Source organism: Peromyscus eremicus, chromosome 10, assembly GCF_949786415.1.
Source record: "Peromyscus eremicus chromosome 10, PerEre_H2_v1, whole genome shotgun sequence".
NCBI classification, from domain to species: domain Eukaryota; kingdom Metazoa; phylum Chordata; class Mammalia; order Rodentia; family Cricetidae; genus Peromyscus; species Peromyscus eremicus.
The window spans coordinates 41,958,666-41,985,092 of record NC_081426.1 but is presented as its reverse complement, the minus strand read 5'-3'; the positions used below and the strand labels follow the sequence as shown (position 1 = coordinate 41,985,092).

General features: G+C 36.1%; 1 long non-coding RNA gene across 1 annotated transcript in view; it reads left to right on the top strand.

Moving 5' to 3' along the window:
- LOC131921167 (uncharacterized) overlaps positions 1-26,050 on the top strand; it is a 41,587-nt gene extending 15,537 nt beyond the window's left edge. The window contains exons 2-3 of the long non-coding RNA XR_009381874.1: positions 2,849-2,980; positions 23,287-26,050. This is a non-coding gene — a long non-coding RNA (uncharacterized LOC131921167). The remainder of the gene's footprint in view (positions 1-2,848; positions 2,981-23,286) is intronic.
- Positions 26,051-26,427: the final 377 nt, after the last annotated feature.

Here is a 26,427-nt window from a genome sequence, read left to right as displayed (position 1 = left end):
GAGCAGCAAATATTCTTCTAGTGAGAAAGTTCTCTAGCCCTAATTTCTGATTTTTTTAATGCTTGAAATGGTTTATAAAGATACAGTGATTTACTTATCACAAAGGTAACTGTTTATCAATGAAGCATGTTTTAGCAAAATTAAAATTTCATTGCACTGATGAAGCTGTAAACAATGCATTGCTAAGCTATTGAAATGTACAATCTGTGAAAAACTGTTAATTATCACAGTTGTTAGTTTTCTACAGTCTTTTAATTTGCTTGCTTTAATCAGCTCTTTGTGGGAAAATCAGATAATTCAGCATAATAGAATTATGCTCAAAAACAGTCAACAAGCCTAAGTAAGTGAAAATTATTCTGCTACAAATCAAGTAGCCACACACAGAAACACACACAAACACACACACACACACACACACACACACACACACACACACACACACCATGTGCAATATAGAATTTATGCATGTAAAAGTGAAATTATTCGATTTTTGCTTACTTTTTCCTCATTAGTTCTGGTTTCTTTGTTGTTAGATTTTGAGACCTCACTCTATCCAAGTTGGTCCAAAGCTCACTATGCCACCCAGCCCGGCCTTAGGATCCTGGCTATCCTCTGGCTGCCCAGATGTTAGAATTAAAGGAATGAGTGTGAATTTACAGTCTAGATTTTGGTTCTATTATAGTAAACAATAGTCATTTTCTAGATAACTTAGATCTAGCTTTGTTGTGAAAAGGTATTACTCAATTATGAAGAGAAAAGCTGCAAGAACACCTACAAATAAACAGACATGTATAATTAAAGTTTCAAGGAACATGCGATTTTTAAAAAACGGCATAGTTTTACTTCTGCTAAGAACAGAAAGAACTGTGTTCATTTTCTTTGGTCAAACTGAACAGTCTTTATAGTGAGGTTTCCTTAATTTTAACTGAGTAGTTTATAATGGCCTGGTGTGTGCTCCTGCTTTGGTAAACAGTAACTCTCTTCTTAGTATCTTAAGACCATAAGGAGTAGATGTTAGGTAGATGAGGTGGAACAAATAATAACACTGTTGGATGAGACAGGAGATGAAGCAGCCTATTAACATTATGTAATCTTGAGGAGGAGAGAGGAGAGAGAGAGGAGGAGGAATAGGAGGCAAAGGAAAGGCGGCAAGAGGAAAAGGAGGAAGAGAAACAGGAAGATAAATAAGATGGATACAATGATGAGGTACTATTTCCACCTATTGCCTTTATTTCATAAATGGAAAAAATTTGAAGCTTAGTACATGAAGGTGCACTGTGAGTGCAAAGCCAAAGCTAGAATAGCTGACTGCACCCTGTGCTTTCTTGTCTTCCTTTAGTCATGTCAGGCTCCACTACCCTGATTGACTCACAGAACATCTGAGATATCTGTTATTCCTGATTCCATCTAACAATATCCATTTATTAACTTTACCATGATTTTATTCAACAAATATTTACTTAATGTCTACAATAAGTCACACACTGTACAAATAACCGAACACACTCGTCTGTTCAATAGGTAGTTTAAAAATCTCTCATAAGTATTTGATGAAAAAAAAAAAAGGTTCCAGAGAAGTTCTATACTCTAACACCATGGTGAGTGAGTTACAGAATGTACAACTCCCCCCAGGGAAATACCAGATAAAAGCAAGTAGGCTTGCAGAGTAATGCTAAGGACTTGATAGTTCTTTTTCATTCTGGACACCATTCCTGTTTCTGATGACTTCCATGTTATACATATAATATCTTGGAAGTCTTTTTCCCATGGCCTGATGATCTCTCAGGTACTTGGGTCCTTGAGGCTACAGTAAAACATTTAATTTTATGAGTCTCTAAAGGTGCATGTACAATGTGTCACCACCACTGTAGTAACCAGCAAGTGCTTCTGCTTGGCCCAATTTAATTAAATATCAGAAGCTTTAAGCTTCTGACTATGATGTTCTTATGTGCTTCTATTCCAGGATTACCCTTCAACAGTTTCTCTCTGAAACAATATTAAGTTCTTTTCTTAGTTTGCTTTAATCCACCTTAGCAGCAGACAATTTTGAACCAATTACTGGGAAATATCCTTAATGATACAACTGACAGTCTACTTGTTAAGATCTGTCTGAATATAGATTCCTATATCTTATTTTAAGTCTTAGATTGAAGTATAATTTAAGAACAATAATTTAGCTAAGTTTAAGTGTACAGTTCTAAGAGTTTTAACAAATTATGTCCAGTAATGTAATTACCCAAACTGTCATCATATTACATTACCACCCCCCCCCACACACATTCCCTCAAGACAATCTGGTGACCCATCCCACTGCCTCATTCAACTCCTGACAACCACTGATGTGTTTGTGATAGTATACCTATGTCCTTGGAACACCACAAATGAAATCATTGCATGCTTTTGTATTTGCTGGCTTCTCTCACATAATATGACATGAGAGTTTGTTGAGCAGTAATCATCTACTGGATATATGCACATGTTTTTTTTCTTTTTTGAGACGGATTTTCTCTCGGTAGCCTTGGCTTATCTGGAACTCATTTTGGAGATCGTCTGGTCTCAAACTCACAGAGATCTGCCTGCCTCTGTCTCCTCAAGTGCTGTGAATAAAGGTGCCGTCCATCACACCCTGTGTGTACATATGCTTTTAATCACAGGTAAAATACTTATTAATAATTGAATACTTACCTGAAAATTTGGCAATTGTAGAAGTTACTATGTATATTTGTGCATAAAGCCTTAGGTAGACAAACTTATTTTCTCTTTTGGAAATGCACATTAGTACAAGACTGAATCATGAAAAGGTAAAAATTAATCTTATAAGACAATGGCAAAATTTATTTTTTTTCAGTGTGAATGATCCAGAATGTGTGGTGGAAGACGGTCTGCTTCTGCCCATAATCACCAGCACTGAAGATGTGCAGTCTCTTGAACATGGGATCTCACAGCGTTGGAAATGTTCTTTTCCCCATAAGTAATTATGGTAAACATATTGTGAAGTGTTTGCTGGCAAAATTGTCAAATCTTCTGTAAAATATATCCAGGTATTTTGCCTGTGGTTTTATTAGGTTTTTACCATACCATCAACTTAACACATTTTTACATCTCAGGAACACAAATATTTAAAAGTGGTTTTTGAATACTTTCTCTTAGTCTGCAATTTCCCTTTTTGTTTTATAGCATCTTTTGCCAAAGGGAAAACTAATCATTCCCTTGTCTGTGTCTTACTTGAGAAATCTTTGGCCAATGTAAAAGTAAGCTTTTTTTTCTTCTAGCAGTTGTGTGATTTTTAGCTACTCCTTTTAGTTCTGTGATGATATATGAGTTATGATTTATATTTGCATGTATTGTGGAGTAGAGTCACAATTCGTTTTTATAAAAAAGAATTAATTGTTCAGTAATTACCTGTTCAAAAGATTACTTCCTCTTTTAGTTCCCCTAGTAATTTTCTTCATCTGTGATTAATCACATCTGTGTAGAGGGCTTCCTTGTTTAGTCCATCGATCAATATGTCTACACTTATTTCAAATTACACTGTGCAGAGTGCTGAAGCTTTACATTAAACTTTAAATTCACTTTATACATTCCCCATCTCTGATTGTTTTCAAACTAATTGGACTCTTTGTGTGTTTTTTTTTTCTTTTTCCACTTCAATAGCAGAAGTACCTTGGCAATGTGCACAGAAAAACTTTTTGAACTGTGCATAGAATTACATTCAGTTTTCAGATTAATTGGTAGACTATTATCATGGTAAAAGAAAACAGGTTTTCAAACTTATAGCATGTTACATTTGAATATTTACTTAGGCATTTTCTACATTTTTTGTCAATGTTCTGTGGTTTTCAGTGTTCAGATTTTACACATATTCTATACAAGCCTCTGAAATATTTCATGTTTTATGATTTCAGTGTAAACCATGGTTTAAACATTCAGTTAAAAAAAGTTCATTGTAGTCATAAGATCTATTTTTACTCATTATCACTTCATATCACAATCTCAATAAATCCACTTGCTAATAATAGAATTTTGAAAAATGCTCAAGATTTTCAACAAGGACAGATGGATTGGAGAATATTGCAGTTTTCTTTCTAAGCTGTATGCTTCCATTTCTCTAAGACCTCTGGGCTGAACAAGTTATGAATGAAGTTGAATCGGAATAGCAGGGTGTTTTGCCATATTCCCAAGTTCTAGGGAATTCTGCTTCCCTGTACCAGAGAATTTTGACTACCACTTTTACACTGATGCACTTTTCTTATTTATTTTTTAATAAATGAGTTTTTTTTTAAGATTTCTCTTTACAAGTATGTGCACACATGTGTGTGGAGGTGCCTACAGAATTAAGAAGAGGGTGTCAGATTCCCTGGAGTTGGAGTGATAGACAATTGTGAGCCATAAGACACTGGTGCATAGAACCAAGCTTTGATCTTCTGTAAGAAATGCACCTGCTTTGAATAAGTGAAACATCTCTACGGACACTGATGTTCTTTGTAACATTACTGTTGTTTCACTACTGTTTCTAGTATTTTTGGAGATCTTATTTAAATTCATAAAGATATTCTGAAATTTGTCTATTTTTTTATAACAAAACCCCCTGCTATTTTTATGAACTCTGATGGCCAAGTTCCTATGTAAATGCAGCATGCTATTCCTGAGATTATGTAGATTTTGTTTACCAGGTAGATTTTTTATAAAGACATCTTAACTTTCTGTTTAAGGCTGCAATGATTCGCTGCATTTCTGCAAATTATGTAATGTCTGTGTGTGAAAAAACTGACCTGCAATCATCTTTACTGCTTTTTTTTGGGGGGGGGTTGTTTGTTTGGTTTTGTTTTGTTTTGTTTTGTTTTGTTTTTGTTTTTGGAATGACATGTTATAAGGAGTGTTGGCAACTGTTTTCTTCTATTTTCTGGAAAACACATAGGGTCTTTTTCTTTTTTAAAGGTTGTAGAGTTTATCACTGAATACATTTGTTCTCAAGAGTATTTTTATGTTGTTGTTTTGTGAGTGTCTGTGTGTTTAAACTATTCAATATTTTTAAATTAATACAAATTATACATGTCATTTCCTACTTGAGGAATGGGATTTTCAGTAAGAGAAAGGCACTGTAAAGAGGAAGCAGCAAGTAGAAGATGTAAAAAGAAATCAGGCAAAACTCTACTAGCCTGGTTTGGTGACATGTGACAGTAATTCCAGCATGCTAGTGTCTGAGGGAGGAACACTACCTAGGTTTTCAGAACAGCCTAAGTGATCCAGGACAAATAGTGAATTCCAGTCCAGTCTGTGTTATAATGTAAGATCTCAAAAAGAGAGAGAGGGAGAGAGAAAGAGAGAGAGAAAGAGAGAGAGGGGGGGGAAGGGAGGGAGGGAGGGAGGAAGAAAGGAAGGAAGGAAGGAGAAAAAAAACAAATAAAATAAAATAAAATAAAAACACAGTGTTGCAAAATATGACAAACAGCCTTCATGAAGTCTATCTGAAAGGTTGCATGCTTTTGGCTTCTTCCTGCTAGTGTGTTTTCAGAGAAATTATGTGCTATTCCTTACACGTGTTATGTGCCTTTGTTTTCTCTGCTTAACTTACACAAATTTGTCTTCATGATGATTTATAACAGTCTTATTTGGAGATTATTTGATTTGTGCTTTTCCTCCTAGTGCGTCTAATTAATACTTACTGAGCACTTTGTACTTTTAAGTAAAATTTTGGGGAAATCTACCAGTTTTTTAACAGCATCTTTTTATCCACTGACCTCATATTTTGGAATTCCAACCACATTTATGTTATACAATTTGAGGTTGTCTCATAGTACAACGTTATTTGATTTACTTTCTTTTCAGTATTTTTCATTCCTTTGTTATTCAGTATTTTTATATTTTTGTCACTATTTTTCTTGTTCTGTTTTTTCAGTGTACTTTTGGATTCAGTGGTGTACATTTATCCCTAAGTTTCCTCATCAGGATCTTCAAGCTTTCTTCTGTGCTCTTAATTATGTGAGATTCATGTGTTTACTTATATATTCATGTATTATATGGGTGAAATGTATTTACTGTTATTTACCATTCTCATATCTATTCTGTATGTTCCTTTATACAGAATCATCTCTGTCTGTTTCTTTCCATTTCTATTTTTTTCTCCTTGTCTGTCATGTTTTTCTTGGTTCTTACATATTTGAACATTTTTTTATTGCATGTAAGATAATCTGTACAGTAGTGTTTCAGGATTTCTTTTGCTTTCCAATTAAGCATTCTAAGACATATATTATGAGACACAGACAAGTTATTTGCTCTTAATTTGAATATTTTAGCAAATACGTTTAGCAGTATCAGTCACTGAAGTCTGCAGAGATAGCCCTTCTCTGAGGGCTCACCCAGGTCCTGTGCAATTGGTTTCACTTTCTACCTTGTGTAAACTCTTGGGATGGCTGGGCCTTTCCAGTGATTCATTGCCTACTCTGGCATACTTTCTTCAGTTGGATACGGAGCACCATAGACTTGAATGAACTTTCTGCAGTTCCCCAGAGTGCCTCCTTTACACAGCAGTTTCTGTGCTCTTTTACTCTTCAAATCCCAGCACTCCTGCCCTCCCTTTAAGTCAACATTTTTCTCTTCTGCTTAGAAATCTGCAATTCTCTTTGGGCAGCCCTGTCCATGCAATGCAATCTTGAATTCCCTTTAGACTGTATGTCTGGGTAATAACATAACATCTTGGTTGTCTCTTTTACATAATCTAATGGCTAACCTCTGAAGTTATTGCTTGATTTCTTTTGGTCATTTTTCTAGTGTGAATGAAATTTCCTGGAAATAAACACTTTATTCCAAACTTTCTAAGGCTGATCAGCTGATTTGAAGTTTAATTGTTTTAGAGAGGTTGTTATGTTGCAGGTCCAGAGCTCGATTACAGTTTATCTCATGTGGAACCTTACATTCTTGTCACTAAACAAATGAACTGTTTGGAATGTATTAACAAACAAATAGCTTCCACAAACCAGATTTAAGAATGTCAACTCTTATCAAAGTCCATAGCAGATTCCTGGCTTTGCTGTAATTGACTATCTGTAACTTCCACCAATGTATGTGTAAAGTACCTCAATCTATGATTTTCCTTGTTCTGTTACCATAGAAACTTCATATAATTGATACTGTGTTGGAACATGGTATTTGGAGCAATCTGAATCTGTGTTTCTGGGCCATGGTCACTCATATTTGGATCCATAATAAATTATCTCTCATCCCCTTTAAATGGATAACTGCATTCACATTAGTACTTTACAATCCTAAAGTAATAGGTAAATCTCATCTCTTTTATTCTATCACAGCTGGAAGCCTATTAAATAAATATCAACCACTTAAACTAGTCAAAGTAGGTCTGACTCCATAAAGAACAGAGAGTTTAGTTTTCTACTGTTTACAGAAAATACAACTGTTATTATAGTCTACATTTCAATTTCTACTAAGAAGAATTAAGATCAGCATAAATATTTATATATTATGTCAAGATAATTCAGGAAGTGATCTAGTAGAGCTTTTTTGTTAGTTTTCAAACAAGCCATATGCCTTTAGAGAATATTAAGTTCAACAAAAAACTGAGTAGAAAGTAGATTTCTTATATACATCCACACAAAGTCTCCCCAACTGTCAGCATCTCCAAGCAGAACAGTATCTAAACTACAATGAAAGTATCTGTGTCGATACCTCATAATCATCCATATTGCAATCTTTATACTTATATATTAGCATCGACTCTTACTAATGTGCATCATGACAGTTTGGACAAAGGTATAATAGCATGTTTTCATCATTATAATTCACACAGGATAGACTTACTGTTTCATCACTCCTCTGTGTCTGATGATTTTATTCATCCCCCTTTCCAAACCACAAAAAATATTGACCCTCTTGTTTTCATGGTTGTTTTTCCAGAAGAACATATTAAAACCAGACATGACAACATTTCCTTAGATTGGTTTGTCTCACTTATCAGCACACCTTTATAGTTCTTCTATGTTGTGCCATGACACTCTTATTGAATTATTTCCACTGTCTGAACACACAAAATATATCTGTCCATTCTCTACTAAAGGATGCCTTAGTTTTCCTATCAGTTTTGGCAGCAATGAGTGAAGATGCTTAAAGAATCAGTGTTTGGAGATGTGAGTGTGCATGTGTGAGTGTGTGTGTGTGTGTGTGTGTGTGTGTGTGTGTGTGCATCTGTGTGCATGTGTGTATGTGCATTCTCAAAAGAATTTTCTCATTTTAATGGAATAGCAAAGGACATAATTGCTAGATATTATGAACAAGGATACCAAACTTGCTAAGACATTGCCAAACTGACTTCCAAAGTTGTTCTAATTCCATTTTAGATAAAACTTCTGGTTACTAATAATCCATGTCTTAAAAGAATATGCTTACTTTCAAATAGTTCACATAATGGAAGCATAAAGCAATATGAACAACGGAGGCATTAAGGAGACAGGCATAAAGTTCATTCATTCTTTCAGTATTTCCTTATGTCTACATGTCTAAAAGTTTTGGTAATACTTGCTTAAATGGCCAAAAGTTCTCTGAAACATACTAAACATTCTGTATGCCTTTTAGTACATAAATTAAGAACTTGTGAGTATATCAAAAGGCTGACTGGTCTGTTTTCCTTTTTTAATAAGAAAAACACCTTTATTAAAGGTAAACATGTAGATAGATATATAGATGATAGGTGATAGGTAGGTAGAAAGGTAGTTAGATAGATAGGTGGGTGGGTGGATGGATGGATGGATAGATGATAGATAGATGATGGATGATGGATAGATAGATAGATAGATAGATAGATAGATAGATAGATAGATAGATAGATAGATAGATGATAGATAGACAGATGGATGAACAGGCACTCAGAGAGAAATACTGTGTGCACAATAGAGTAAAGATAGGGAGTAGAAGCCAGATCTCTCCTCGGGCCTGTGTGTTTTAAGGGTCTTTGAGAGTTCTTCTTTCTCTAACATATGGTTGGTCAATTTGAACAAAGGCAGGTAGAGTGATAGGTTTTCAAGTTTGTATGAGCATGTTTAAGTCCAGACTTGAACTTCTTGAATTAGTCTACAGGCAGGGAGGCCTTACTGGATGGAGAATAAACCTGCCAGGCATATATGACTTTGTTTCTGGTCAAAGGAGTCAAGGAAATGCTGAAAGCTTGCTTTCTTTATGATCTAGCTGGCTCCCTACCTGTCTGCCTACCAGGAATCAAACTCCTACATCCTCGCTCTGAACCTTAACTATTGAGGGGTTTAAGAGTGTCGACTGCTCTAACTTTTCCCAGTCTGACAAAAAGGGCTATTTGAGGCATCACTACCCATAAACTGCAACCACAGAGTCTGCATCAAGAAAAGCTGTTCTGCAGTGTGCTGGGAATTCCTACCTCCTCTGATCAAGATTATATTGTCTTGTCTCTTACATGTAAGGCTTACGAATGATGCTACTTTGTTAAACTGATTTTTTCTAAGCTGCTTCAGTTCTTCAACGTAAGAGATTCCAAGCAAATTAGGTAGCTATGAAATAAATAAGATTCTAAAAATAAATGATTCTTTAAATTTTTCCAAACTCAGGTAATTTAATTGTTAAATAAAAATGGATCACCCTATCTCAATGCAATAATTGCCATTATAGGAAGGCCAAACCCACATGCTCTGGGCATTAGGGCTTAATAAAATCTCCTCATCACTTACTTGGGTCACGAGAATAATTTTATAAATGTACCACCAGAATAACTCTAATTTTCAATATATTTTTCATATTCTCAGTTTTCAAACTGAGATGCCTCAAGTGGCAAACAAATTCTAGATACAATTTTTGCTAATCTCTGTGCCCACTTGGGCTCAAGGATGCCACTCCAACAAGACATGTAGGACTGACCGCAACAAGCAACAATCTAGAGACCCAAATAACTCAGTTACGGTTCTTATTGATGCCCATTAAGCTACCCACTTAATGTGCCTGCATAGTCCATCCCAGTTTGTTTGCAAATCACATGCAGTGATTTTAATTGTATCTATTCTGGTTCACACCCCACATAGTCTTGCACTCATGCTGTTCTCTGGCAGGCACAGTTCCATCTAAGTTGAGTGAGCAAACAAACCAGGAACAAATACAAAATCTGAGATTTGGAGCTTTAACATGAGATTATATGGTAAAATCATAATTTGACTTAAGAGCTGTATGCACTGGTGTGTGTGTGTGTGTGTGTGTGTGTGTGTGTGTGTGTGTGTATGTGTGTGTGTACGTGTGTGTTGTATGTGTTTGACAATAATGTATGATAATATAAAATAGAGACAATGTTCAAAATTAAAAATAAATAGAAAATTGTATCTAATAAAATTATAATATTGTGCTTGAACAAAGGTAATGAAGTTCATTCTATAGGTAATAAATCTTTAGTGTATGGTGAAACATAGGTATCACAGAGGGATGCATAACAATGTTAGCAAATACCCTATGACAATAGAAGCATTCATGGTGACTACTTATAGCCTCTGAGAGGTCAGTTACCTCATTTATAAGACATGAAAAAGATTATTTAATGTACATATGATATCATTGATCCGTCATTATTTTTATTTGCCGTTGCTCTCAATACTTATACTGCCCACTAATCAGTCAGTCTTCTAAAAACACAGCCTACCTATTTGAACTTAAATCCTATTTTAAGTGAAGAACTTACTGGTAGACAATAAGTTAATACAGATTTTAGTGTGTTCCCACTACAGTGGGAGGATATATAAGCTCCAAAAGGCAATGGACCTCATAATGGGCCTGCTATACACTCAGATGTCTGACTCCAAGAAGAGTGTGAGTCTTCACAACTCTTACTGATAGAGGAAAATAGGATTCATTTTACATATTTATCACATTATTTCAAGTCTCATGTCCAAAAGAGCAAACATTTCTATGACTTCAGAGAAATAGATTTACTTGCATATTGTTATTATTTTAATTCTATTAATAAACATATTCACTTTTATTGAACTTCTTCAAATTATACCTGAGAGGCCATGAAGTATTTGTATACTGTGTGCAAAATTAAATTTTCATCACTTTTTTTACCTGAGAAAGATTTAGATATTAAAAAAACTAATTTCCCCAAGCACAGATTTGGCACTTTATTTAAGGTTTGGTTGTATGTTCTTTTGTTCCATGCCATCTTTTTTTTTAAATCAGCCATTTAGTCCATACATTAAGAAAGTAAATAGGTAGGATGTGGTGTTGAAAGTTCCTCTTCCAATAAAGATTATAGTCAAGTGAAGGACACAGATGAATAGATAAGGTCTCTCATGTTTGTCAGCTTAACATTGCCAGGAAACTATGTCAAAAACTATCATCCTATGAGCATGAAAGGTCTGTTTGGGCTCTTCATTCTAGACATTCAAATCCATGGTTGCCGGTCTTGTTTTGAGTGTGTGCCAACCCAGCACATCCTAACAGGAACACTTGGAAAAGGATATTCCTTTACCTCCTGGTAACTACAAGGCAAAGAGTGAGAAGACAGAAAGGTCTATATCCTAAGACATCATTCATGCCAATAGTCCCCAAAGTGCTCTTCTCAGTAAGCTCCAACTCCTGAAGTGTCTAGTGCCTCTCAGTAGCACCACGGGCTGGTGAAATGTCATCAACATATGAGTGATTAGGGCACAGTCAAAGTCTAAACTATAGCAAACTCAGAGGAGTTACAAGGGAAAATCATTCTTTTGGGGGAGCTTTTTTACTCACTGTTGCTTTCATAAAAATACAAGAAAAATGCTCAGGTAGAAGGTTTTAACATCATTGTGACACTACAACTCAAGTTTAATTTGCAAGTAAGTGTATGATACAACAGAATTCCAAATTTGGGGGCTGGGTAAATGGTTCAGATGGTGAAGTGTTCGCTACACGAGTGTGAGGAACTGAATTCAACCCTCAGTACTCCTGTAAAAACCTGGTAAGGGGTGCGTGCTTGTAATTCCTGTACTAGCTGAGGCAGAGAAAGACAGTTATATAGGATTTTCTAGCCAGACATTCCAGCCTAATGAGAAAGCCCAAGTAAGACTTTACCTCTTCCCGTAAAAATGAAATGGACAATACCTGGGAAATGATAGCCAAGGTTAACCTGTGGCTTTGTCTCTCTGTCTCTCTGTCTCTCTGTCTCTCTGTCTCTTTCTCTCTTTCTCTCTCTCATACACACACACACACACACACACACACACACACACACACACATACACACACACACTAGAAATCTAGCAGTAACAGTTTCTTATGACACCTTTCAGTGTAGAAAGGCCATTCTCACAGTGATTTATACAATCACCAGTGAGTCACAGAGATACTTTCCACTGGATCTATGTTGGACAAATTGAATTTCTTAACAAATCAAAGATATGATTTTCATGTTTTTCATTTTTAGTCTCTCATAAATGCATGCTGGAGTTTCCAGACTACACACTGTGTGGTATCATGACAACTTGAAGATTGAAGCGGAAAGATGCATCTGGTTGTTTACTAATAAGCCAGATACTGAAGAGATTTGCAAATGATAAAAGAGTGCTTTTTTTAACAATTTTATTTTTACAGTGAGAAATACATTTTATAAGCATGTTTTCAATGTTAGCATCCAAGATATTTATTGTTATTAAATTTGTTAAATGAATATTTTAATTTTTAGTCTATAAATAGCATATAACATATGCATGATCCACATAAGCACAAGCCTTATGTGGGCCTTTCTAGAAATGCAAAATAGAACTTCCTCCAAGAACCAATGGTTCTGCCCTTTCTCCAAATGCTGTACAATTGGTACATGTGTGTCCTTCATCAATCCACTTCAAATCAAATGTAAGTGTGATAATCAGTATAAAAAAGTAATAGTTCACCAAATTTAAATTTTTAGAAGTCATACTAATTTTGAATGAATATACACACATGCACCTATTGATGCTCCTATAATTAGTTTCAATGTTAAAATACCAAAAGCAAAACCAACAAAAAAATTCCACCAAATCTAGATTAAAATCCCAAACCTTACAACAGCCCAGTGAGTTCCCGGAAGCTCACAACTTTTATCACTGTAGCTTAATGACACCTGCGGATTTTCTAAGTGGAATAAAAGTGATTGGTTTATCGGGGAGCACAACTTCCGCAGTGTTTCAGCAGAGTGAAGAAATCATCCAATAATGTCTTCAAAGCAGTCATAGAACCGTGAAGTTGTATGTCTTCCTGTCTGTGGAAGGAGCAGAAAGCCAATACCTGATGAAGAGCCAATGTTGAGGAGACAACAAGAGAAAGGAGGAAGAAGGAGAGAGGAGAGACTGTCAGAGAGAACAAAGAGCACAGGGGTGATGGCTCAGTGCTTACATTACATTCCATGCAAGCATTCTGACCCCCCAGGAGCCACAGAAATGCCAGCTAGGCCTGGTGGCCCTCTTGTGATTACAGCCTCAGAAGGCAGAGAGGAGGGCTCCAGAGGAAGCTGTCTGGTGAGACTACACGTGTCACAGCAGTGACCTGGCTTTGAGAGCTCTTGCCTCAATGAATAAGGTGGAAAAGCAGGAAGAGGATTTCTGACGTCAACCTCAGGCTTCAACATGTCCATGAACGTAAGTTCACACGCATGCAAAACAAACACATTCAAACATCACACAAACATACGCTTACCGTACATACGCATGAAAACAGCTAAAGAAAGGGGAAAGTCGGGGGAAGGCAAGAATGGAACAACAGATATGGGATTTCAAATAGCAAGCCATTTCAACTGCACAGAACACAGAAATAACCATTCTACCCTCTAATCCAGCCAACCATCAAGGTCATAGAATTGTGACACAGGAATTATATTCTGCCATCATTAAGCCACTAAGAAATCTTTCTCTTAACAGATAATTAGCAGAAAAGGAAAGACTTGCAGAAGGCACCTCCATCAGGTGCCACTGAGAATCCTTCCACCCCAAGGAAGCCCCGAGTCCAGAAGAACATGCAGCTGCCGTCAACATGTCTTTATCCCCAGCCTTCAATCTCTGACTTAGTTTCTTTGAATGCAAAGTCATAATTAGTTATCTCTAACATTGGATAGAAATATATAACTATGATGTTTTTATGAAGAGGTACAAAAATAGCATTCATCTGTGACTTGTGAATTGACAGCATTTTCAAACGAGAGCTATGAAAAACATTTGCAAACACACTATTTACCATATTTCCACAAGCAGGGATGCTTCTACTCAGAATTTCTCTTTCTTCCCTTGTAAATTTTCCAAAAAAGTTACTTTGGGCACTACGATTCTCCAAAGCATGTACTTCTTTTTCCGTGTACTGAATGTATTGAATTGGGCCTTGGGACAATCAGAAATTTCATTCGTTTATGACCCATATCCATGTACATCAGAAAGTGTCCATGCTTAAAATCATGATTGTTACAGAAGTGATTAGTTAGGATGAGGGCTCCTACTCCAGAGCAACTCTAGGTGTTATGAAGTGGGACACATGGACACAGATTTACATAGAGGAGAGACTGTGTATGAGAAACAGACCTAAGCCATCTTAACTAGCTATGGAGACTGACAGTGATATATCCATCCTTCACAGGCCTTAGAGAGCAGCAACTACACCAACAGATGAATTGAGACTTCCAGCCCTCAGGACTCTGCAAGTGTCAACACCTGCTGTTAAAGCACCCAGTTTGTGGGACTGTGGCATGACAACCCTGAAAGATAAATATAAGTTTTCTTTGTACAGCTCTTCACTTTTCAAGTGCTATTCTCTCTCTCTCTCTCTCTCTCTCTCTCTCTCTCTCTCGCTCTCGCTCTCGCTCTCGCTCTCGCTCTCGCTCTCTCGCTCTCGCTCTCTCGCTCTCTCCCTCTCCCTCTCCCTCTCCCTCTCCCTCTCTCTCTCTCCAGCAGCTCTCCCCTCCCCACCTCCCCACACAGTTCAGTGTGCCTTCATAACACAGGTATTATTTCAACACATTTTTAAGGTGGGGTGAGATCCAGTGAATCTATGGTAATGACAAAAAAGGCAAACTCAAGATTCACCGTCAGGCAGTTTAAAGTATGGGAGTTTAAGTTGGACCACTACACCTCACCCAAATGAGAAAATTCCGAGGAGACAATCTTTCATCAATCTTTCTGAGGTATCATATTTTTTTTTCTAGAAACTGTCCACTGTTGCCTGCCCAAGCCCTCATTCCTCATATGGCCCTTTGCAATTCCCTTGTTGCCTTTCTTGGGGTTACACATATCCTACATGCTACCCTGGAGCACTTTTTAAATACTATCACGATAGATAATTAATTGTATCATTCTCCCAGAGGTTCTAAGTTTCTGGTAGAATGCTACTAGGTCCCACTTGGTCATCTTCATGCCTACAGTTTCTAGAAGGGAAAATAAAACATTACAGAAACTTAAAATATTCTGATTGAGTACATATCTATATATGTGTGCAAATTAAATTCTATACATTATGACTTCTTTGTGTGAATATTAGAAAAAAAAAGAAAAAAGTTCAGCAGGACTAACATGAAGACTTTAAGCAGGGGGCATCATTAATTTGCATATAAATTAAACATGTATGAAACTAAAGATATTTTTATTTCTTTAAACCTTTCCTCAAAGAAGAGAGACTATTATATGGCATCAACTTGCATATTAATAAATTAAGCATTTCAAAACTAAGATTCACGTTAGATATAATTGTAAGTTTAAGTGTGGTTAAACTGATCTACTAGAAGTCAACAATGCAGTTACAAACACAGTGAAAAAATTATTTTCCTGAGTAAGGCAATAGAGGCTGATGTTTTTCTTCCAACAAGGAACATTTGGTTCTATCGTTTAGAAAGCTGCTGAATTAATTTCAATAGTAAATCCTCTAACAACTCGTAAATGCCACGGGGAAAATGAGAGTCAAAGACAGATGAGGAAGTAAAAGAAATGATCTGAGATCAGAAATGCTACGTCACCTATAAATGTAATGACATTTAGCATTTAGTATCTATTATTCACAAGAAACTCAGCAGGCAATAGGAAAATCATGTTTATATATCTGAATAGACTCTCAGAGCTTCTAGACCCTTTCTAGTCAGCTTCTCATTCCGTTATGCCTATGGCATATGATTTTACCTGGTTGTAAATACAATGACAACAAAATTGTACTTAATAATGGCGAGTCAATATAAATGTGCATGCCTTCAGTTTGGGTGTCATAATACTTGAAGTGCATGCAGGTTTAAACATTCCTTTGTCTTTGGTATGTTTTATCTGATGTATGTAAAAGTCACTTACAAAATCAAGGCAAGAAACCACATACATCAAGACGAGTCATAAAAATAGAAAATAGTTGCCTTTCTTAGTATGAGTATGAATCCTGAATGTGTCAGGATACAGGCAAAGACTGAACTTAGGAAATATCATTGACAAACAGAAAAATATCAATATTGGAAGTTAAATAATTGTTAAAATATAACGTTGAATCAGGACATCTTTAACGACTCAGTGGACTGTTTCATTACACAGTGCTTTATACTTCTCTTTGGGTTATTTTTCCACTTAAAATTTTATAAAACATCCTGAGACAAAATGAATGTATAATAATCATGGCCCAAGAGATCTCAGCTCTGAAGGCAGGCAAGCTGAAGTTTGTAGCCATATCTACCATTAGGTACCATTTGACACGAGGCAGATGCTTCCCTAACTAGTATTTCTTCATCTGTGGAAGGGCAGTAAAGTAAATCCCTGACTCTAGAACTAGGTCATATCTAAATGCACTCTGGCTATGGCACACATAGAAAGTGCCAGGTAAATGTTACCTCTCTGAAAGTGGCCAGAGAACAAGATAGGGCTTCTCCTTGTCTCTAGAGGACAGAGTGATGCCAACAGTGATGAAACACAGAAACCCTCTCTGCTGAAACTGGAGTCTGCAGAATAGTCCTTGATTAATCCCCAAGAATAGTTCGGCATGTTTTATAAAGCTTTAAAAAAATATGCTTGACTAGTTCTTTTTGATTTATCACTACAACTAAAAATAAGTAAATGTAGAATCACCAAATTAAAAAATCCTGGTAAGAACAATATGTTTGCACACACACATACACACACAGATCCATCAAGATGAAAATCATATACAAAACAACATTTCCGCACCCATTCAGTAAATTAAAAAAAAAAAAAAAAACAATTTATCACACCTTCCTTGGATCCTATGCAATGATGGTTACCAGTGTGATCCCATGGAGCTTTCAGAGGCAAGTGACCAGCATGATAATAAGTAATTAAACATGATGTGGATGGTTCTGAAAGCATCTACAGAAGCCACTGTAGGGATGTGAGCACGGAAATTCCAAAGAAACAATGTGTCTGCTGGATTCTGTAGCAACTGATGAAAAAGACAGGGAGGGCAAGAAAGATCTGCCCTGTGTCACCTCTGTGTGATTTAAAGAGAGGTATTTTTCCTCCACATACTTTCACAAATGTGTCAGAGAAAAACTAATTTGCTTTTTGGGCACAAACTGTACAAGCATTCAAATTTAATTATGAATTCACGGGAATATGGGTGAAATACAAGTTTGTATAAAAATAAACATATATGCACTTGTGTGTGAATATGTATGTGAGAATGTGTGTCTTGAAGATACTGTATGTTAGGTATTATTATGAATATGCAGACATATCTTTAACTGGAAACAATGTGAACTGTTCTTCTTTGATATAGTGATGACTCATAATCATAAAAGGCAGTTCAAATGGGTGAGTAGATGAAAGATATGAAGCAAGGAGAAACTATGTCTATTGCCAAAGTAATCAAAGTTCAATAATAATAGAGTCAATTTGTTGGAACAATACTACAGACAATGTATGTTTCTGAAAGAGAGTGTGCAGCAGTGCCTAAAGGCCCACTGACTGGTCTTTAAGTGGATGTTGTCTAAGCATAGGATAATAAATACCATTTTATCAGGCATAAGCTTTCTCTACAATTCTCTAATATTACCCAAAGGATTGGAAACATCTTCTGTTATGCAGAAAAAAGTCTACCTTTAAGGGTCTGTTTCTGAAGATTATTAAGCTAACAAATGATACCATTGACATTTGAATTCAATGCAATTGAATTTCAACATCAGTGAACAACAGCACTGATACACAGCCATTTACTAACATCTAGAACTGAAAGCATAAGATGATCTGAATAGAAAGAGTGAATTAATCAGTCTTTCACAACTATCAAGTATGATATGCCCATAGCTGATGAATGGAGATTCTTGTCATGTTGGAGTCACTATTACATTTATAGGATAAAAAGACTCAGCAAAAGTGTTGCAGATTTTTCACCTGACCTCTATCATTCAGATTACATCTCAGATGCATTCAAGGGAGGCATTTATTTAGAAATATCTGTTTTTTTTTTTTTTTTTACTTTTTTTTTTTTTTTTTTTTTTGGTTTTTCGAGACAAGGTTTCTCTGTGTAGCTTTGCGCCTTTCCTGGGACTCACTTGGTAGCCCAGGCTGGCCTCGAACTCACAGAGATCCGCCTGGCTCTGCCTCCCGAGTGCTGGGATTAAAGGCGTGCGCCACCACCGCCCGGCTGTTTTTTACTTTTTACCTAAAATCATTTCTTTATGTTCCTATTCCAATTTAATTAATGTATCTGCAACCACTGATGCCAAAAAAGATTTGAATTAATTCATACATCAAAGATGTATGAAGATAAATGATTGATGCTAAAACAAGAGCTTTAGTCCACCCAATGGAACTTATAAGAAAAAATAGGAGGAGGGAATCCTACATCTTGAAATCTCCTGTTTGCACATCAAGAAAGCTAGTTGATACTGGGAATGCATATACTATTTAGTATACCTCATTTTAGTGCTGGATTTAAAGCAGAGGTCCTTGACCTATGGTGGATATCTTTATCATGGGGAATCCAGATGACAACAACCTTGCCTAGCCCCTTCCCCAGACGTTCTTGTGGTGCTAGCCCAAAATTTTAATTTCTAAGAAAATTTCAATTGATGTGGTGTTTCTGGCATGTAGGATAAACTTCAAGAAACATTTGTGTAAGATAACTTCTTTCTATGTAGGCATAAAATACTTCATGGAGGGAAGAAGTGAATTTGTATCTGGTATACATGAAACACAGCTTCTAGAAGACTTCACCTTTGTCAGGAACAGCTGGAAGCCTTGAGATACAAGGATTTCAGAAGTGATAAGTGACTGAAGTGGGCTTGAATAAAGCTATGCCACACCTTCTTTTCACATCAACTGTGATTACAAAGAAAAAGAGTGACGTGGGAGCAACACTATACCCAACAGTGACCCCTGACACCTCCCTGATCTCCTCTGGACTGATTTTTCCATACAGAAGACTCAATTGTTCCTGTGTACTTGGACCACATCAGAAGGAAAGGCAGGGGAAGAGTAGACAATCCAAATACTGTAGACATCAAGGTGGTCAGGAAAATGTCCACAATTGACCAAAGAACAAGTATTGTAAGTTTCAAAGCCTATATGGTCTTACTTGAAACCACAGTAGAAATAAAATAGCATTGGACCATTACTAAGTGAACAGAAATGGCTGGAACTGACTAACTACTACAGCTGTATTTTGCATGCATGACTTCATTTGGTTGATAGTATATAAACCATGAGGACTCAAACACCACAGGTAAAAGCACCTTCACCTTTTATAAATTGTAGGAGCATTACTATCAACATTGTCTCAACACTGATGAACTAGAACATTAGAAACAAAGAAACAAAGACAAAGTCAACAGAACCAAAACATCTCTCTCATCATGAGGAACTGAAAATATAAAGAAAGGATTATAGATCCTCATGCAGAGAAGAAACATTCCTGACATGAAATATGAGCTTCAAAATGATGGAGAAGTTCATGATCTGCAATTGGATTCCTCCAAAGAAGGCATATCCAAACCAGAGGTGGCTGAAATCCCTTTCTTGACAATTTTTTTTTCTAGTTATCATTGAGGATGCACTGGCTATCAATAAATAAAGACAACAGTTTCTATATGCCTGAGTGTGATGTGCAAATGTCAGCTTTGTTACAAGAGAGAATGTACATCATGTCAGTGATTCTGTAATTCCACAGGGCCCCACCTAAAATATGAGTCAGGATAGAAAACACTTCCATAGAGTACAGCATGCGGAAAGTACACCTTACCTCAATTCCTCATATTTATAGTTCTTCATCAAATTTTATTATGACCATGATTTGTTTAAAAAAAATCAGTTTCATCCATAGAATAAAATTATAATGATGATTTAGTTAAAAAAAAACTCTTTAGATATTTGTAAAGATTTAGGGCATAGATAGAGTAGATGCTGAAATTTTATGTTGACGTTAATTTTTGTTTGAGTGAAATTTAGTTTTTTTTTTCTGTAAAATTCCTTCATCAACGTTTTCTAGTGTCATCTACTTTAGGCACCACAATAAGAAAGGCTGTTTCGTTTACTGCATGAGCACATAATTAGTTTCAATTACCTTTTTTTTTTTAAGCCATCAAAGTTGTGTTCACTAATTTATCTTTCCAGGGGACTCTTCAGAAGTTTTATATGAGTCAGCTTTAGCAGGAATCTTAAAGAGTCTTATTAATAAAATCAAACCTGAGCCAGGTATTGGGGTGAACACTGGAAGATCAGAGAACCAGAAAAAGCCACAGATAACCTCATCTGGCCAACTTCTCAGCTGGTCTTGTTTCCTCAGACTGGAAGCTTCTATGTCTTCATCAAAATGGATCTCAGCTGAACTGTGCTGCTCGAAAGGCTGAAAGCTTAACCAGCCAAATGCTTCTAGTTTCTGGTCCTTATGCTTTATATACCTTTCTGCTTTCTACCACCACTCCCTGGGATTAAAGGCTTGCTTGCTGGGATTAAAGGCATGAGTCACCATGCTTGGCTGTATCCTTGAACAGATGGATTTCTGACTCTGGAATGCTAGGATTAAAGGCGTGTGTGCCACCATTTTCTAGCCTTTGTACCTAGTGGCTGTTCTGTCTCTGACCCCCGATAAGTTTATTAGGGTGCACAATATTTTGGGGAATACAATACCACCATAGTCAGCTTATGGGATTACTCCTCTTAGAAATTTCTTTGAGTCTCACCCTTCCATTCCTTCTGGGTATTTTTCCCTCTTCTTCTATCTTATCACACTATCTCAAAATCAATAACACAGAGCTGAATATAAGTGATTTCATTTTAGTTAAGACTTCCCATTAAAACTCCCTCAGTGTTAAGAATCATTAAAAAAAAAACATAATGTGTGTATACAAAATATGTCTGGTAAGAACTCCTACTGTACATGGCTATCGATTATTTCTGGATGGATTATTAAAAAAAAGGAAAGGACAGAAAGAGAGCAGTTTATCTGTCTTCCTTTTCAAACTTATCCTCAAATGAAAGGGAAAGGGACCTCTTTTCCAGAGAATCACACTGAAATTAGACACTGGTCCTATTACCTCTGTAAGAATGGATTCAATGCACTCAACCTATGGGGTTATCCTTGCCAGAGTACAGCTGCTTTGTGAAGAGATAACAAAGCTCTACAATGATAAAGAGCAAGGATGCTCAGAATCCATTTACATCTCACCTCAAACCACTGATGATTGAGATAGGGCTTTGGATGGCAGAACTCTCAGGATCACTTAACAAAGTGAATTATTGGAGACAAATGAAGACGATTAGGAGAAATAAATAAAATGTTTCACCTCAGAACTGTTTTGAGTCAGTCTGCAGGATATGAGACATATATTGTGTACCAGCTTTGATTAATTTCATATCATATTGTATTTTTATTTTCAGACTTAAACATTTATCAGGAGACCAAGAGAGCAATCAAACACAACTATGTTTGATTTAAACTGAGGGGTGCTAAACATACGAATTCATTTTCTTAAACTTCTTACTTCTAGATTGGAGTGGAACAGAGTACAGTATCATTTTACAAGAAACTTTAAAGAGACATTGTGTTCCCAAGCTATTTTTCCTTGTGAGCTCTGTATCACTCATTAAGTTTTCTAGTGTGTATTAAGTGTATAAATATCTCAATTACTTTCTTTTCTTTTAAAAAAAAGGAAGAAACATCATACAACTCATGGCTCAGCAAAGACTAGCCATGTAGCAGGAACTTGTTAAAGGAACAACTATGTATTCGGACATGTGATTTCAGGCCATGTTTTCTGATACTTTAAAATATATGTCTTATGTTTTCTTATATGTCCAACACACATACACACACACACACACACACACACACACACACACACACATATATATATATATATATATATATAATGTTACATGATATAAACAGCATCTCATGAAACATTAAAACACTTCCTAGGTTCTCCTTTTGCTGGCATGTTAGATCAGTTGCTCTCCTAACTAGATTTCCATTCATTTAATGATTTCACATAAAGATTAGTGACAGGAAGCTCTTCTCCAAGCACCTTCTCCATTTCCTTCATGATGTTTTCCTCCAACATTACATCTAGATTCAGTGAATCTATCAGGTACAAGTCTCATCTATCTCTAGGCAACCAGAATAATCAAATGATCTAGAAATGGGCTGTCATACTACTCTGTCATCCACAATGATTAATGAAACAACAAAATGTGCCCAACAAATGCTAATCATATTCATAGTAGAAACAGTTGATAGATTCATTTGGGAGAAAAAGTTGTGAATATCTATCATTTATACAATGTGTTGGAAACTGTTTCATAATAGATAAGAACAGAAGAAAGCAAAATAAAAAGAGAAAAAATGACAATAAGATGCATGGAGAGAATGAGGAGGAAGGGAAGAAATGAAACAGTATGTACCTTAGAGAGACAATAGGGACAAGAGATAACGCTAAGACTGTAATGTTAACATTTTAGTCTCTGGTTCCAGGCAGCCTTAAACCAGCTAACCCCAAGTAAAATGGACAAGTAGAATTATGGTAAAATTAAGTAACATTACTTTCTACCCTAGGCTCTTGTAGAGCTCTGAAAAGCATCTCTTGCCTCAAGATTAAGACACAACTACCTATAGCAAGTCACAGTTATCTCACCTTTTACTGTGAAGGATAAAGTGCCTTAGGGAACTATAGGTAGTTGCCTGAAGCTTGTTGGGATATAGAGAAAAATGGATGGCTTCCATATAAGATGTGAGCATAAGGGAAATAAAGGAAAATTTTTCAAGAAAGAGGGATGAAGCAGAGTAAAAGGTAGTGTGATGGGCACTGTTCATCATTGTCTTATGCTCACAAACACTCCTTTGATTAATATCTTCCAGGTCAGGGCAGTCATGACAGTGTTCATCAGTGAAATGTGAGCAAAGAAAGGAGCCAGCTTCTAAGAGGACTCTGTTTTCATGAAAGGAGAATGAAGAGGGACAAGGGACAGCGCTATCTGGCAGATTTTGCCTGTTCCATATTCCTAATTTTCCTGCCTAAAACATGAACAAGTACCTTCAAGTGAACTTATTCATGTGAACATGAGGTGACCATCCTGCAAACAAAACTCAACAGAATAAGAATGCTGCAAACAAGATAGGAAAGAGCTCGTACTCTTGAGGCATCCCAGAGAAGTTTCAGCACCTCGGAGCACACAAACTACCTGATAATTTCTTTCTTATACAAATACCAAGGGTATTTACATGTCAGTAAATTGTAGAATCTGTTACTTGAATCACTCTAAAATCATGAAAGGATATTAGAAATTTCAGGACATGCATGAAAAAATATTAGAACATACATAGAGCCGTTGAGTGGTTGTGAATCTATGAATGTCTGACTCAAAGAGTTAACTCCTGTACACAAGCTGTTGCTAGTACTTAAGAACAACCAGACAAACGGACCAATAGGCCAGTTAATGTAAGAGCAAGAAGCTGTCGGAGTTGAACATGAAGTGATGATAGGAGCCGACAGAATAATTTAAAATATCAATACTTTAAGGAGTATGGCATCTTTTAGGAGAGAACATATAAAATGTGTATACATTTGCAGATGAAACACAGCATAATGATCGGACTGTTAATGGTGATTACATTTTGTTAGCCTGTAAACCAAGAGGAACATAAAGTACAGCTAAGTCTTCTTGTGCCTCCAATTCACTCCGAAAGTACATTTCAAAAGTTATGGGCATGTGGGGTTATCAAGCATATGATTAGTTATTAGATCTCCAATGCTGCCTGGCTTTTTACATAAAGCAGGTGCTTGCACTGGCAAATTTACATACCCTTGTCAGAGAAAATCAAATTTACCTTGAAGCCATCTCCAGAGCAGAAAAGCATCTTGCACAAGACATTTAAATGTAATTATACAAAAATGATAGTGAAGATATTAATCAGAAACATCTGCATTAAAAGTGGGAACTAGAAAACAAACTTGCAATCTGACGATCGTCTGGTTTTAGGTTATAAAACCCACTTAGATTTCAGTAACTTTAGGAAATATTACTTTTGTCAGACAAAATGTTAAAATGGGCAATTTAGCTTGCTTTTCTCATTACAGTGAGAATTACTAGTGGGCAATTTCTCTGGCTACCATAAAGTGACTACTCTTTATATTTCCATTGTTTGAACTGCTATGGAATATTTACACCATTGCTTGCGTATGTACAGGCTTGCGGAATGCGGGATGCTGGTTCCCAGCTATAAAATTCTCCTTGCAGACACTCCAAGGGGCACTGGTGCCCCATTCCAGAATTTCTTTAGGTGTAAAGTCGGCTTTTCAAAATAAATCATTTGCACGCAAGCTGACAGCCATAATACCCTGATGGATGAGAGCAAAGACCAACTCTCCTTCCCTTGTTCCTTTCAAGTAGAAAAATCAATTGTAGATGGCCTTTGTGATCTGATTTTTTTTGACACATACACAAGAAAATAACTTTCCCCTTTGCTCACTTAAAATAGAAACTGGAAAACACAACTTCAAAATACTTTTCCAATTTCCCAAGCTCAAGCACATTTTTTTGTGCTTTCCACAACTCTCAGTCAGCTTTTTGAAGAGGGAGACACTTCCAGTTCACTAAGACACTATGCAGTAGGAACATGATCTTTTACAATTTGTCGTGGAAGAATACATGCTACTTAGATTGTATACTTTGACTTTTGCATGTAAATGTTTTCCTTCAGATTCTCACAGAAATAAACTGATTTCCTTCTTCGGGAACTAAATTCCCAAGCCGTAATTTATACACAGGGGGCTGAGTCTGTTACTAGATTGCTTCCTTTTGGAACACTGTGAGGAAATTCTTTCTGGGATTAATTCCATTGAATATGGGATTTGGGGGGGGGGGGTTGTTTTTGTGATTGTTGGGTTTGGTTTGATATTTTTAACATTATTGTTATCATTAACTTGCCTCAGTTTGGCTGAAAATTCTGATTAAGGGGCACATTGCTATGTCATAAAAATTAACTCAAACCTAAATTACGATAAAAACAGGTGGCCTGACTTCCACATATTGCTGTGAGTGAAAACGAAACCTAAGGCCAGAAAGAAAATTGAGCAAATGTGGATGTAAATTCTCTCAAACATATTCTTTGGGTCTGCAGAGACAATTACAGAGAGGCAGAAAAATCTCCTGTGGTCTGAATGATCTGTGCAGACCAATGGAATACAGCTCTACTCTACTTTGCCGACAAAATGGCACTCTGACATAAACACATATGTTTGAAAATTTTCTGTTGTGTACGATAAAGATCAAATACATTTCAAAGCAAGAAAGTGACATGAATTACAAATGTCTATCTTACATTTCCGTGATGATTGTTTCCTTCGTTTACATTTTTTATGCAGCTTGCTCTACATTAGGTATTTTAAAACCTGTATTTTAAATCACACACTAAGGAGAATGTGGTCCTAGAATGTGGTTTTGTGTGTTTGCCTGCATCCCCATGTTTGATGGGGTGATAAGTGCCGTTGGAATGTCAGGACTGGAAGTGTTGTTCAACTGACAGTCAGGATCCTAAAGAAGTTCACGAACATAAAAATTACTGAATGTGTAAAATTTAATGTGATGCTTCACAACTTCCATTCTAAATGATAACTTTGACTGAACAAAAGTTGATTGAGTCTTATAGATCTTGAATCTGGTTAATTTTCATGTGTGACATTTTTATTTATTTGAAAGGTTTTTAATAATAAATTCGATAGATTTTTAAATCACTCTTTCAAATATTTCTTCCCCTTAGAAAACAAGTTATATAAAGGAAATAGCTTAGAATTATGAAAAAAATAGTAAATTTTCAAGCTCCATAACAAGAAGATTCACTCAAAATACATTAATTCATAAAAATCAAGCAAGGACTCTTTGAGAAATTAATTTTAGGAGAAAATGATTTGTGAACTTATTTTAGATAGTCTTAATTATAAAATTTTTATTTTAAGAGAATAGATACATACTTTTAAAATATACACTTACAAAGTCAAAA